We start from the raw sequence: 12,595 nt of genomic DNA, 5'->3' as shown, positions 1-12,595 counted from the left end.
CACTAGCTCAGTGCTCCTTGCTATGAGAATTTCCTGAAGCATTCAGTGCCAGTTTTCTAAAGCTCTGTTGGGGCTGGATCTCCCAGATTTGAAGGGATTTATTTAAAGACAGACACCCTGCCCCCGCCCCCCCCCTTCATCGATTAAAGAATTTGTGTTCCATAAGGGCAACCAAGTGCTGCAAAAATGGCATTTCATCCCTCCAGGATGTTTGGAAATCTCACTAATTTACATTGCTGTGGCCTGAGAGCCTTGTGCAAAGAGTCGGTGAGAAGTTTGCTCTGTGCCTATATCCCCATATGCGACACACTTTTTTTTTTTTTAATAGTGAGGACAGCTTTCAGGAAGAAGCAAATTCTGCACAGTAAAGTTCACCACAGCAAATGCATGATCACGTGCTGGCTTCAGCTATGTGAGCCTCACAGGTATCCTTCAGCACAGGACTGGAGGAGCCAGAATGTCTTCTCACATACGTGGGTGTAAGGGGGGAGTAATTCACTGACGTTAGAAGAGTTACACCAGTATACAGCCAATATTTGAGAGAGGAGAATCAGTCCCAAGGATCCAATCCTGGATATAGGTATGGGCAATATTGTTAAGGGCATCAAAAACCAATAGTGTCAAGGCTGGAGTGATGTCTATTGGTGATAGCCGGCCTTTCTTAATAGGTACTCTGGGATTCTATTCCTGAGTCTGCCACTGACTTACTATGTATCTATGGGCAAGTCATTCAGTCTCTCTCTCTCTTCTTTAGTGTTCCCCATGTATAAAATGGAGATTATGATGATTAGCTACCTCTAGGGTATGTTGTTGGTTTAATAACTAAATGTGTGCCAAGTACTTGGTGATCTTCAAATGAAAGGCACCATAGAATTGCAATGGATTAGTTAGGCTACCTTATATCTATGAAACACTTAGGTATATTTTTGCTAATTGCATCTCACTGTGTCTGTAAGTGTCACACACCCACAAATACACATATGGGTCAGCTCCCTGCTCCTTTGGAAAGCAGAAGGAAAAGATCATTTCTACCTCTCGGTGCCAGGATTATTAGCAAGCAACAGAAGATTTGTCACCTAGGTCACGTATAAGGGTGAGCTGGAGCCAGTGTAGCAAAGCTGCAAACAACAATTTTGCAATTTAAGGATTATAACTGTAGGTTGGTGTGAATGTAATGAATGCAAAATAAAAATATCTCTTCATGAGCACAGAGCGTTCACAGCCCTAGTGTACTCCTGTGGGGATGACAAAACTGGGCCTGAGTCAGCATCTTAACTATTAACATCCTGAAATGACATCTTCCTTGTACAGAGCTGCAGAAGGGCAGTGCATTAAGACTAAAGTGTCGCCAGTGTATTTAGAGAAGCTCAGTCGTTTAAGCCCAGGTATAATAGCTTGGATTATATGATGCATTTTTATATACAGCTGCCTTTTCTTGTTTTCAGTGCCACTATCTATGCAAGCATGTTAGTGTTCATTGTCTGAGAGAGACTGTGCAACTAAAAGATTTTGGAGCATCAGTTACCTCAATTCATACTTGATCCTCCTAACCATGTGATAGAAAAATAGCTTTTAGGGGTGTGGCACTCTTCTGGGAAAGACTGTGTTATTTGAAAGGGTCTCTGTCAGGTTAAAAATCCTGCATTCAAACCACACATTTCCTTGCCTGGCTGGGATATTAATAACACCGTCTACTCTTAAAAACACATGGATCTCAATCTCCTATAACTTCTATCATCTACTCTGGTTGTTGACTAGGGTGACCAGATGTCCCAATTTTATAGAGACCGTCCCGATATTTGGGGCTTTTTTTAATATGGGCTCCTATTACCCCCACCCCATCCTGATTTTTCACACTTGCTGTCTGATTACCCTAATGCTGACAAACAAGAGAACATGTTCTTACAAGCCTGCCAGCTCCAATTAATTATTCTCCATTTACAGCAGCATAGCTCAAAGCAGAACCAGTGTGTGATCACAAGCCGTCCAGGGCAAGAATAAGACTATGAAGCCATAAATGGGTAGAACTGAAATATTCACATTTTTGTAGAACTCTCCCTCTCTCTCCCCATCCCACCTCCATTGTAAAAGTGAACAGAGCTCGAGTCACTTGACTGGCATGAGAGGTTTCCCCAGATATTTATAGTAACAATAATACTTTGCACTTCTCAAGCTTTTCATCCGTAGATCTCAAAGCAAAGGAGGGTAACTGGGATTATTTCCAAGGCAGAGAGTGGTGGAATGACTTGCAGAAGGTCACACAATGAATGTAACAAAGCTCCACTGGACACAGGTATTTTGAAACTAAGCATAGTGCTCTAATCACTACATCCCTAAGTCTCATGCATGGGTGAAGTTCACTAATACCTGTGTGAACACTGACTATTCAATCTGCCTGGTTTTGGCATCATCCAGAAATCTGCTTTGAGTTTTAGCTTCAGATGAATCTAAAATATCAAAGCAAAAGTCATATAAAATATTGTTGTAGCTGTCTCGGTACCAGGATATTAGAGAGACAAGGTGATCCAATAAAAGGTATTACTTCACCCACCTTGCCTCTCAAAGCAAAACTCAGTTATTTTCACATTGTTATATATTAAAACTCATTTTCACTTGAAGAGGTTGGATGAACCTTTTGACATGCCCAGTGTGCACAGAGCCTAAGGCAACAAGCAACCAACTGGGTGCAGCAAAATGTTCAATGTCTAGTGTGGTCTGGGTGATTGTGGGTTGATAAACTGGCAAACGTCCGTCCATTATGTTGGGCAGCAGGATGCCGAGAACCAGTCTTGAGTCTCAGTTTCAAGTTTGCAATGAAACCAAGTGAGGTTCATATTGGTTTCAGGTATCACTGGAAACAATTGATCCAGAGAACACTGCGGTTTGGTAGATATTGTTGAGTTTCAGCTGAATTCTGTTGACTTTACTGATAAAATGTTAATATGGTGTTTCTGGTTTTTTTTTTTTACTGTTTTGGTTTGTTAATCCACTCATGGTCTGGGCTTCTCACAGCCCTTGGCACAGGAGATAATCAGTGTAATGAAGTATATGGACACGTTCCCTACCAGGTGTGACATTCATTAAACATGCAGCCTGTACTTACGCCTGTGTACCCTATTGACTTTAGTGTGTGCTTTGTCACCCAGATCTGCCTTCCTTCATGGGTGTATTTTGTGAGATTGCATTTCGTTGCAATTTTTTTGTCTTTCACCAGGAAACTAAAGGCCACGTTTCAGAAATCCGATAGGTGGGATCCTGTGCAACCATGAAAGGGTTGTCGTTTTTGTTGAGATAGACACGCTCCTATTGAGGAGGCACTGGTGTTTGGGTTGGGATCTGGGTTCAGATCTGGGTCACAGTTGGTCCAGCTGGACTGGAAAGTAAACTCTGCATCTTGTAATGGATCAGCATTTTGAGCATTTGGGCTTTCACATGTGTGATAGCAGAACTTTGGGCCCTACGGTTAAATAAAGAAAAAGGAGAATTGGAGCCACTATCCGGCATGGTGTAACTATCAGGTTAACCCAATTTTGTTTCCTCTTTGAACAATAATTTTACAAACTGTATATTAAGTGTGGAAAAGTGCCTGGAGGGAGTGGATGTGGGGTGCAGCAGGATGGGGGAGAGGAGGAGAAGGTTTCAGAGGTCTTGAAGAGATGGGCCTGAACCAAAATCAAGACCTAAACACTCCTGCAATCAGAGGTATTCAAAATCTGAATCCCCATATGGAGTTTGCAAATAGCTCCTCTCTTTATAATGGGCTGTAGAAAACAGCCTGTGTTCTGGATTCTAGTGTGTATGAAATCTGGATCCATCTACATATGCTATGACTTGAACCCATCTCTAAATGAGGATAATTCTTATCAGGGAGATGTCCATAACTTCAGGCTCAGCTGAAAGGGCTGTATTGACTGGAACAATAGTGTTTTTCGCTGAAATATTAATGAAGATGTTTCTGTTCATATTAGGATTTTTAACTCATGTTTCCAAAAGCCTAATTGTTGATCCTGAATTAAGCTGACCATGTAGTTTTAGCTGGAGGCTGATGGCACAGTAGTTTCTGGTGGGACAGGTGAACTGGAGGTGTTTTAGTCAGATAGTGGACTGTGTGGAAAATTCACCCAGCGCTAAAGACTTTTTATTTATATTTATATTGCAGTACCACTTAGAGGTCCCAACCAAGACAAGAGTCTCTTTGTGATAATTGCTTAACTACGCACAGTCCCTGCCCTGAAGAGCTTACAAACTGAATAGACAAAACAAACTACAGGCAGGGAGAAAGTTGCACAGCTGGGAGTAGAACCCAAGTCTCTAGTCTCAGATCATTGTAGCCATTAGATTCTGAGGAGCATCTCTGAAACATGTGGCAGAAGCAATACCAGTCCCGCAACCACCACCATGGCCTCAGTGCAATCTGGCTGTCTCTCCAGGCCCACTAGAAAATCCAGTATCTTTGCTTCAGCACTGGTGCAGCCAACAAGCACTAGTGTGGTCAGGGCTCTAGCATTTCCAGCGATGTATCCAAAAAACCAAACCAACCCATGCACCTGGGTGGTGGAAAGCTGGATAAAAACAACATTGGTTATATTGTTCTTAGTAAGTGATACATTCAGACCCCCAGCGTCAAATCCTGCATTGCTGGCTCCGTTACAATAAAAATCCACCTGGGTAATTAGAAAGATTCCCCCCCTTCCTGAAAGACTTCATTTTATTGTTTTCACCTGCTTTGTTCTCCATGGGAAGCCAACATGAGTCCCCACGTGTAATGCCATATACTTGTTTGTATACAGAAACCCTCCCAAGCAGGGTGTCTCGATGGCTCTTTCCTTGCCACATTTTGTGTTGTTTTAAAATAGTCCCTTGCTGAGAGCCCTGGCCCGGGTGAAATCCTTCTGCACATGCAGGTCCACACAGGAGCATTTTTCTACTCTTCCCAACTAAAGGTCCCAAATCTCCCGTTGGGGGAAATATGGTGTAATATTTGCCTTGGCTCCCCATAGGTGGCCACGTTCCTCGGGCAGGTGAGTAGCTTACGGTGCTTCACGTCAGTGGGAATTTTGCCTGGATAAGGAATTTGGGCAAATTAACTAAAGGTGAACTGCGATGTTCACATCAGAACTGAAATGTGCAAGTTTAGGCTGCAATGTTGAAACCTACCCAGACCGAGGCTCCTAACTCCATATTTAGGCACCTACCTGGAAATGGCCTGAATTTCAGAGGTTCTGAGGTCAGTGGGAGCTACAGCTGCTCAGCACCCCTGAAAATCAGGCCACAATAGGCAGCTGGATTTCACTATTTGGCATGAATTCTTTTGGTTCCAATTAGTGAGCCAGATGATTCCCTTTCAGAACCACAAACCCATTGGAGGCATGGGGGATCCTTCCAAATGTCCACGCAGTTCACGATGCTGACAGCTGGAGGCATTGTCTTCTGAGTGGGAAGAGAGTTAGGAAGCTGTGAGCCTGAGGAATCCCAGCCCCAACACCATGGCCCTTAGAGTGTTAGTCCCTTCTCATGAGGCCCTAAGGCTCCTTCTGCTCCATGGCAGCATAGCTGGGAGAGCAGAAGCTGTGACTGGAAGTTAATGCTGCAGGGAACAGTGTTAATTTCCAAGGCAAAACCATGTGAATATCTATGATTATCCTAGGGGAGTATGCTGCTCGCTGGCTCCACTCCTTCTGCAGCTGGCCCCTCCTCACTGACATTGTGATTAGAATGCATTTGAATCCTTTGGTACCACGCAGTGGAAACCAGCCTTTCATAGATTCATAGATTCTAGGACTGGCAGGGACCTTGAGATGTCATCCAGTCCAGTCGCCGCACTCATGGCAGGACAATATACTTTGGCCCAATGGCCCAGCTCCTCAGGTATTTAAGCAGGGAGCTAGGCACCCAGATACCTTTGAGGATCTGTTCTTATGGTGCTTTTTATGTAGGGCTGCCAACTCTGACTGAAGCTATTCCAGGAGATTATTTTCCCCAACGTGATGTAATGTCATTTTCTTAAAATATCCTATTAAAATCGCCTGGATTGCTTTCAATGGTCACCAGGAGATCAATGCCGATTCGGGGAGATTCCAAGCCAATCCTCGAGGATTGGCAACCCTATTCTTAGGTGTTAATCAGGAGTAATACTTCATTGCTTTTGCAGGCCATCTGCAGGTCCCCAGTAGGCACAGAGGTTCCCAGCCCCCATGGCAACCCCGCCATAATTGCTACTCCTTGTATTACATCCAAGTGCTGCAATCAGGATCAACTTCCATTGCTCTGAGTCTTGTACAAACACACGTCTCTGCCCTGTGGCAGGTAGAGCTTTTAATCCAGAGATCACCAAGCACTTTGCTGAGCTTGAATGACTGGTCCAAGGTCACACAGCCTAGATGCTGAGGTAATGGACTGTCTACAACTACCCAAGACTTACGGCAACTCATCGGCAGAGCCAGGAGTAAAGCCCGGTTTCCCAGACTTCCAGTCCCATTCTCTGGCTGCTGGACCACTGTCAGAGTCAAAGGTCAGGGAAACAGTTCACAATGAACTGTGTGTTTTTTCTCAAAGATTTTTTTTAAAGTGCCACCTCTTTAGCCCTCCAGTACAGTTAAATGCTGAGATTAGCCCTGCCATGCCATGGGCCGGGCCCTGTTTGCTCTGGCTATCTCCCAGGCTGGTATATGTTTCTAAAACTCATTCTATGGAAATGCTAGCTGGAGGAATTTGCAGCCTGTGATAAGATATAGCTAGTGTGAGAATTCAGTTACGTTAAACATTGATCATACCAGACCCTCTAATGGGCATTATCGACAGAGAGGCAGCCACACAGGAGCCTAGCCAGTACCTGTTAATGGCAGAACCAAGGCTATGTGAACGTGGGACCAGACAAAGGACATCTCTCCCCCCACCCCCGTAAATGACATGTCTTAAAACTGAAGTTGTGTTCTCCTCTCGTAATGTTCCTACCCCACCCCCTCTTCCACGCTTCTGCTTCCCTCTCTCCCTTCTTGTCCCTTGCCCCTTCCCCAAAGGAACAGACCATGTTCTCCTCAGCCAGGGAGCAATAAGCAGATTAGCTTGCAGACTCAAATGCCTTGATAAAGTTCTAGTCTGTCGTTCTGCAGCACAAAGGCACCAGCATCCTGTCTGAGCTGGAAGGGGGTGATTATACTTTCCCTCCCAAAATTCCCCTGGTAGTGTCAATGGAATGAGCAATTCCTCACTCCCCAGCTAAAATGCTTGTGAAGTTGTAGCTGCTCGGTGTTTAAAGATGTCTTGCTCCCCACCCCAGAGGTGGTTGGGTTTTAGTGACTGTATTGCAGAGTTCATGGTAGCCTGGAGGCAAAATGGCCAGTGGAGAGAGAAGCAGAGATGGGTCAGGAGACAGAGGGGGAGGTTTTCAAAGGCACAGAGGACAGTTAGGGACTCAACTCCCAGTGAAAGTCAATGAGAGTGGGGCATCTACCTGCTCTTTGTGCCTTTGAAAGAAACATCTAGTCCCTGGTAGGTTTCATTCCCAGCTCTACTGCTGACTCACTGGGTGAGACCTTAAGCAAGTGATTTATGGGGAGAGATTTAAAGGCACAAGGGGCGAAATTCAGTAAGACCTGAGTGCTTAACTCCCTTAGGCCTCTTTGAAAACCCCAGCTTTAGGCCTGGTCTACACTAGGGGGGAGTGTCAATGTAAGATATGCAACTTCAGCTACGGGAATAGCGTAGCTGAAGTTGACGTATCTTATTTCGATTTACCTCCCATCCTCACAGCACGGGATCGACGGCCACAGTTCCCCCTGTCGACGCTGCTACCGCCGCTCACTCTGGTGGGGTTCCGGAGTCGATGAGACCACGTTCAGGGATCAATAAATTGCATCGAGATGAGAAGCGATATATCGATCCCCGATAAATCGATTGCTACCTGCCAATCCAGCAGGTAGTCTGGACGTAGCCTTGGGCTTTCTGTGCTTCACTTTCCTCATCGCTGAAATGGGGACTGAATACAGATCTACCTTTGGGCAAACCTGGGGCTTTCTGCAAGGTTTTTGCTGCATTCAGAGCTTTAAAGAAATAAAAAAGGTTTTGGGATAAAATTTTCAACATTGCCCAAATGACTTAGGCACCTCAATCCCAAGGACTTTGAATGGAACTTAAACACCTCAGTCACTTTGGAGCCATGGAAAGTTTTACCCTTTATCTTTTCCCCCTGCAAAGATACAGCCATCCGAGAGTTAACCAATAGGCATCTACCCTGGTAACCAAGCAGTCCAGCGAGCCAAACAATAGCAATCACAAGAAAATGACCAAATCCAGCCCCCACTTTATTTGCTTGCATGGGTGTGTGTGTGTGTGTGTGAGGGTCCCTTCAAAGCCTACAGAGCTCGTTACATAGTCACATTTTGAAGTAAGAGCAAGTCCTTTTTTTCCTGCCTCCCTCCCTGTCCCCCATTTTTTTAAAGGAAAATGAAATGCAAAAATTGCCATGAATGCAACTTTACAAACATCTGTATAGGAAGGGGATGGGTCCCTGTTGGTGAGCCTTTCTAATCTAACAGACAGGAATCTGTACAAGAAGGGATAGGGGACTGGATACAGAACAAGAATATTTAAAAATGTATAACTTATTAAATGTCTCATCCCACTTAATTATTTCCTTCCAAGCTCTATTTTGATTAGTCCTTAATCATTTCCCTTTTGTGGCCTGCCCCCATCTTTTCATGCTCTGACTCTTTCTTTTCTCTACCTCCCACAGACGTTGGGTCTAGTCCCAACTCTACCACAAACCTGTTGTGTGGTGTTGGGAAAATCACTTGCCTCTGTGCCTCAGATTCCCCATTTGAAAAATGGGGGTCGTGATATTTTATAAGGCACTTTGAGAGCTGCAAGTGAAAACTGCTATATAAAAGCTTATTATTTATGATGTCATCCCACTGCTAAGCAGCAGGAAATTTTGTGGCCTTGCAAGTCAGCTTTCTGATGGAGGAGAAATCAGTGACATGGAGTATAATTATCTTCGTAGTGCCACTTGTATCTAGTGTTAAAAAACTCTAGTCTTTGAACAGAGGTGGTCACAGATGACATATAGCTAATCCCTTCTATCAGAATTCTCTGCCCAAAAACCAGTGCCAGGTTCCCAGAAAGCAACTCTGCACTAAGAATTGCATTTAGTTAGACTGAGGCCGAGAGCAAACTCTCCTGCTGTTGGCAACAGCTTCCCCTAAAAGAATGTGCATCACAAAACTAACCACAATACCACAATTCTCCAAGGACTGGGCATTGCACACACACTAAGAAAAAGAACTTGTGTAACAATGGCACCTGGTGACATCTGCCCTAACAATAATCACAAAGCTTCATCCTCCTTGCCTCCCCATGCCCTTTGTTCAGTTACAAATGTTTGATGCTGTTTCCATTCCTAACTGGAACAATGAAATGTGATTGCTTTAATATATATTTAAGCAGTTTGTGGATCAACCCTGTGCAGTATCTCTAATAAACTGAGGACTGTGATATCTGTGAGAGAACATAAGACCAGCTATCCTGGGTCAGACCAAAGGTCCATCTAGCCCAGTATCCTGCCTTCCGACAGTAGCCAATGCCAGGTGCCCCAGAGGGAATAAACAGAATAGTGATCCATCCCCAGTCACCCATTCTCAGCTTCTGCCAAACAGGCTAGGGACACCATTTCCGGATACCCTGGCTAATAGCCATTGATGGACCTATCCTCCATTAATTTTTCTAGTTCTTTTTTGAACGCTGTGATAGTCCTGGCCTTCACAACATCCTCTGGCAAGAAGTTCCACACATTAACTGTGTTGTGTGAAGAAATACTTCCTTTTGTTTGTTTTAAACCTGCTGCCTATTAATTTCATTTGGTCACCCCTAGGTCTTGTGTTATGCGAAGGAGTAAATAACACTTCCTTATTTACTTTCTGCACCCCCGTCATGATTTTATAGACCTCTATCATATCCCCCCTTAGTTGTCTCTTTTCCAAGATGAAAAGTCCCAGTCTTACTAATCTTTCCTCAGACAGAAGCTGTTCCATACCCCTAAATCATTTTTGTTGCCCTTTTCTGAACCTTTTCCAATTCCAATATATCTTTTTTGAGATGAGGTGACCATATCTGCATGCAGTATTCAAAATGTTGACATACCATGGATTTATAGAGAGGCAATATGATATTTTTTGTCTTATTATCTATCCTTTTCTTGATGATTCCCAACATTCTATTCACTTTTTTGACTGCCGCTGCACAGTGAGTGGATGTTTTCAGAGAACTATCCACAATGACTCCAAGATCTTTCTTCAGTGGTAACAATTAGTTTAGACCCCAACATTTTTTTTTTGTATAGTTGGCATTGTTTTCCAGCGAGCATTACTTTGCATTCATCAACACTGAATTTCATCTGCCATTTTGTTGCCTAGGCACCTAGTTTTGTGACATCCTTTTGTAGCTCTTCGCAATCAGTTGATATGGCTAGTGTTGACCAATTCTCTGTATTTGATATTTTAGCTTTAAAAATGGTAAGAAAACTGTGGTTAGACGATGCATGTTAGCATCCTCTTTGAACGGGAAATTCCTGGGGCTTCCTGCATGCTGGATTTCTTCCAAGGGGGGACTTCGAAAGTAAATTTCCTCCATTAACAACTCCCGACCCTGAGATCACAAGTGTTAACCTTAGCTTCTAGAGACCAAAATGCAACAGTTTTGGAGGGGGGTCTTTTGTGTGAGGTTACAACAGCTGCTTGTTCCCCTTGATAGTTCTGTGAAATCACAACTTTTTATATGGTGGGTGAGTCTCTCTAATATCTCTATATGTCTGTATCTAATATGTCTCTCTAATATCCTGGGACCAACATGACTACACCAACACTGCATGCAACTTTTGATGAGAGCATTAATTTCAGAAAGGATAGAAATGTTGTGAATCCCCAGAGATTTTATGAAAGGAAAGCCTTTCCAGTTAGATTGTTTTGTTTTTTAATTATAAGACTGGTTGTTGATCAGAGCAAAAGGCAACATTTTGCTCCCAAAGATGAATTGTATTGACTTCATATATTTGCCTACTCTGTTCCAGGAAAGAACTTGAAAATGTGCTGTCTTGGTAATATTTTTTTAGTAGCAAAGCACCATCTAGTGGAAGAATACAATATTCCAAGTACAGAGTTACTTTACAGCAGTTGAAAAGAGAGGGAGAAATAAAACAAGCTGTTTTATGGTCTAATCTGCCAAAATAGCCTTCTGCTCTGATTGCATAGTCTTTTCTGAAGTGTGCTATCTTGTTGGTTTCTCTGACTTTCCTCTCTCTATGTTTTCAGGCTATCTAGATAGAGAAGCACATGCAGTTGCTGTATGGTTGACATGGCTGCATACTTCAAAGGGAGAAGCACCTGCATTTTAGAAGTATTTCTTTTAAAGATAAATTGTGCTTGTCTGCATATAAACTCTGTGAGGTCAGCAGATGACAGATTCATGTGCTTGTTTAATATGAATTGTAATCAGTAAGGACCAGAGCTTGTTCACACTGGAGTTAAGAAGAGTTTGGACATTAACTTCATTGAGAGCAGGATTCAGTGATGATAATACCTTGCTCTTATGTAGCACTCTCCATCAGGAGATCTCAAAGTCCTTTACAAAAGAAGTAGTATTATGCTAATTTCATATATGGGGAAAATGACTTGCCTAAGGTCACTCAACAGGCCAAGTTGGGGGCAGAAGCCAGGACTCCTAAGCCAGTATGCTAGCTACTAGGCCACACCGCCTCTCGCAGATAAGTGAATACAAACTACTCAGAAATTGCTTACATTTCTGTCTTTTCTTTTTAAAGGGCCTTAACAAACAGTAATAATGGCCCAGGTATATCTGCCATGACAATGCATGGCTGTTCCATAGCATAAAACATTTCAAGGGTCCTAAAGTGCTTTGTCCATTTATTAAAGCAAGACTCAGGACCACTAAAGCCAATGGAAGTTTTGCCATTGACTTCAGTGGAAGGAGGTTCAGGCCCTAAACCTCTCATCCCCTTGAGGTTGGTGCTATTATATGTATCTGACAGATGGGTAAACTGAGGCACAAAGAATAAGGGCCTGATTTTCAGAGGCACTGAACACCCACAATTCCAGCTGAAGTCAATGGGTGCTCTAGGTGGTTAGCACCTTTGATAATCAGGCCCCAAGTGATTTGTCCAATGTCACACAGTGGGTCACTGGGAGAACCAGGAGTACTTGCTCTCTGTTTAGCGTTACAAATACTAGACCCCATTTCCCCTTCAATCAGCAGATGGATCTTTAGAGAGGAAGACTGGGCTAGTAGTCTAGGACCTTTGCGTGCCCAGTTCAATTTCCTGCTCTGCCATGTGCTTCCGGTATGACCTTGGGTTAGTCCCTTAGCCTTTCTGTAGCTCAGTACTTCATCCGCTCCATGAGGATAATAGCACTGCCCTGTGGTGGGGCGAACTACACAAGAAGCTAATAAGATGCCCAGGCATTATGATGGTAGGGGCCATATAACTGTGTTAGTGAGATTTCAGTCTTCTGTAGACACTACCGATTTACCACATACGAGGTCAGTGTCTTTAAGGTAAAAGCTATACAGAGGCCATGGAAAGAGC

At 43.6% G+C, this 12,595-nt stretch overlaps 1 long non-coding RNA gene across 3 annotated transcripts in view; it reads left to right on the top strand.

Annotated features, from left to right (window-relative positions):
- The window catches only part of LOC116823423 (uncharacterized), a 33,474-nt gene extending 21,331 nt beyond the window's left edge, over window positions 1-12,143 (top strand). For all 3 annotated transcript variants that reach the window (XR_012656344.1, XR_004373413.2, XR_012656343.1), the window contains one exon: window positions 11,304-12,143. This is a non-coding gene — a long non-coding RNA (uncharacterized LOC116823423). The remainder of the gene's footprint in view (window positions 1-11,303) is intronic.
- The last annotated feature ends 452 nt before the right edge of the window (window positions 12,144-12,595 follow it).

Source organism: Chelonoidis abingdonii, chromosome 7 (genome assembly GCF_003597395.2).
Source record: "Chelonoidis abingdonii isolate Lonesome George chromosome 7, CheloAbing_2.0, whole genome shotgun sequence".
Taxonomy (NCBI): Eukaryota; Metazoa; Chordata; order Testudines; family Testudinidae; genus Chelonoidis; species Chelonoidis abingdonii.
This window is presented reverse-complemented; position numbering and strand designations above follow the sequence as displayed.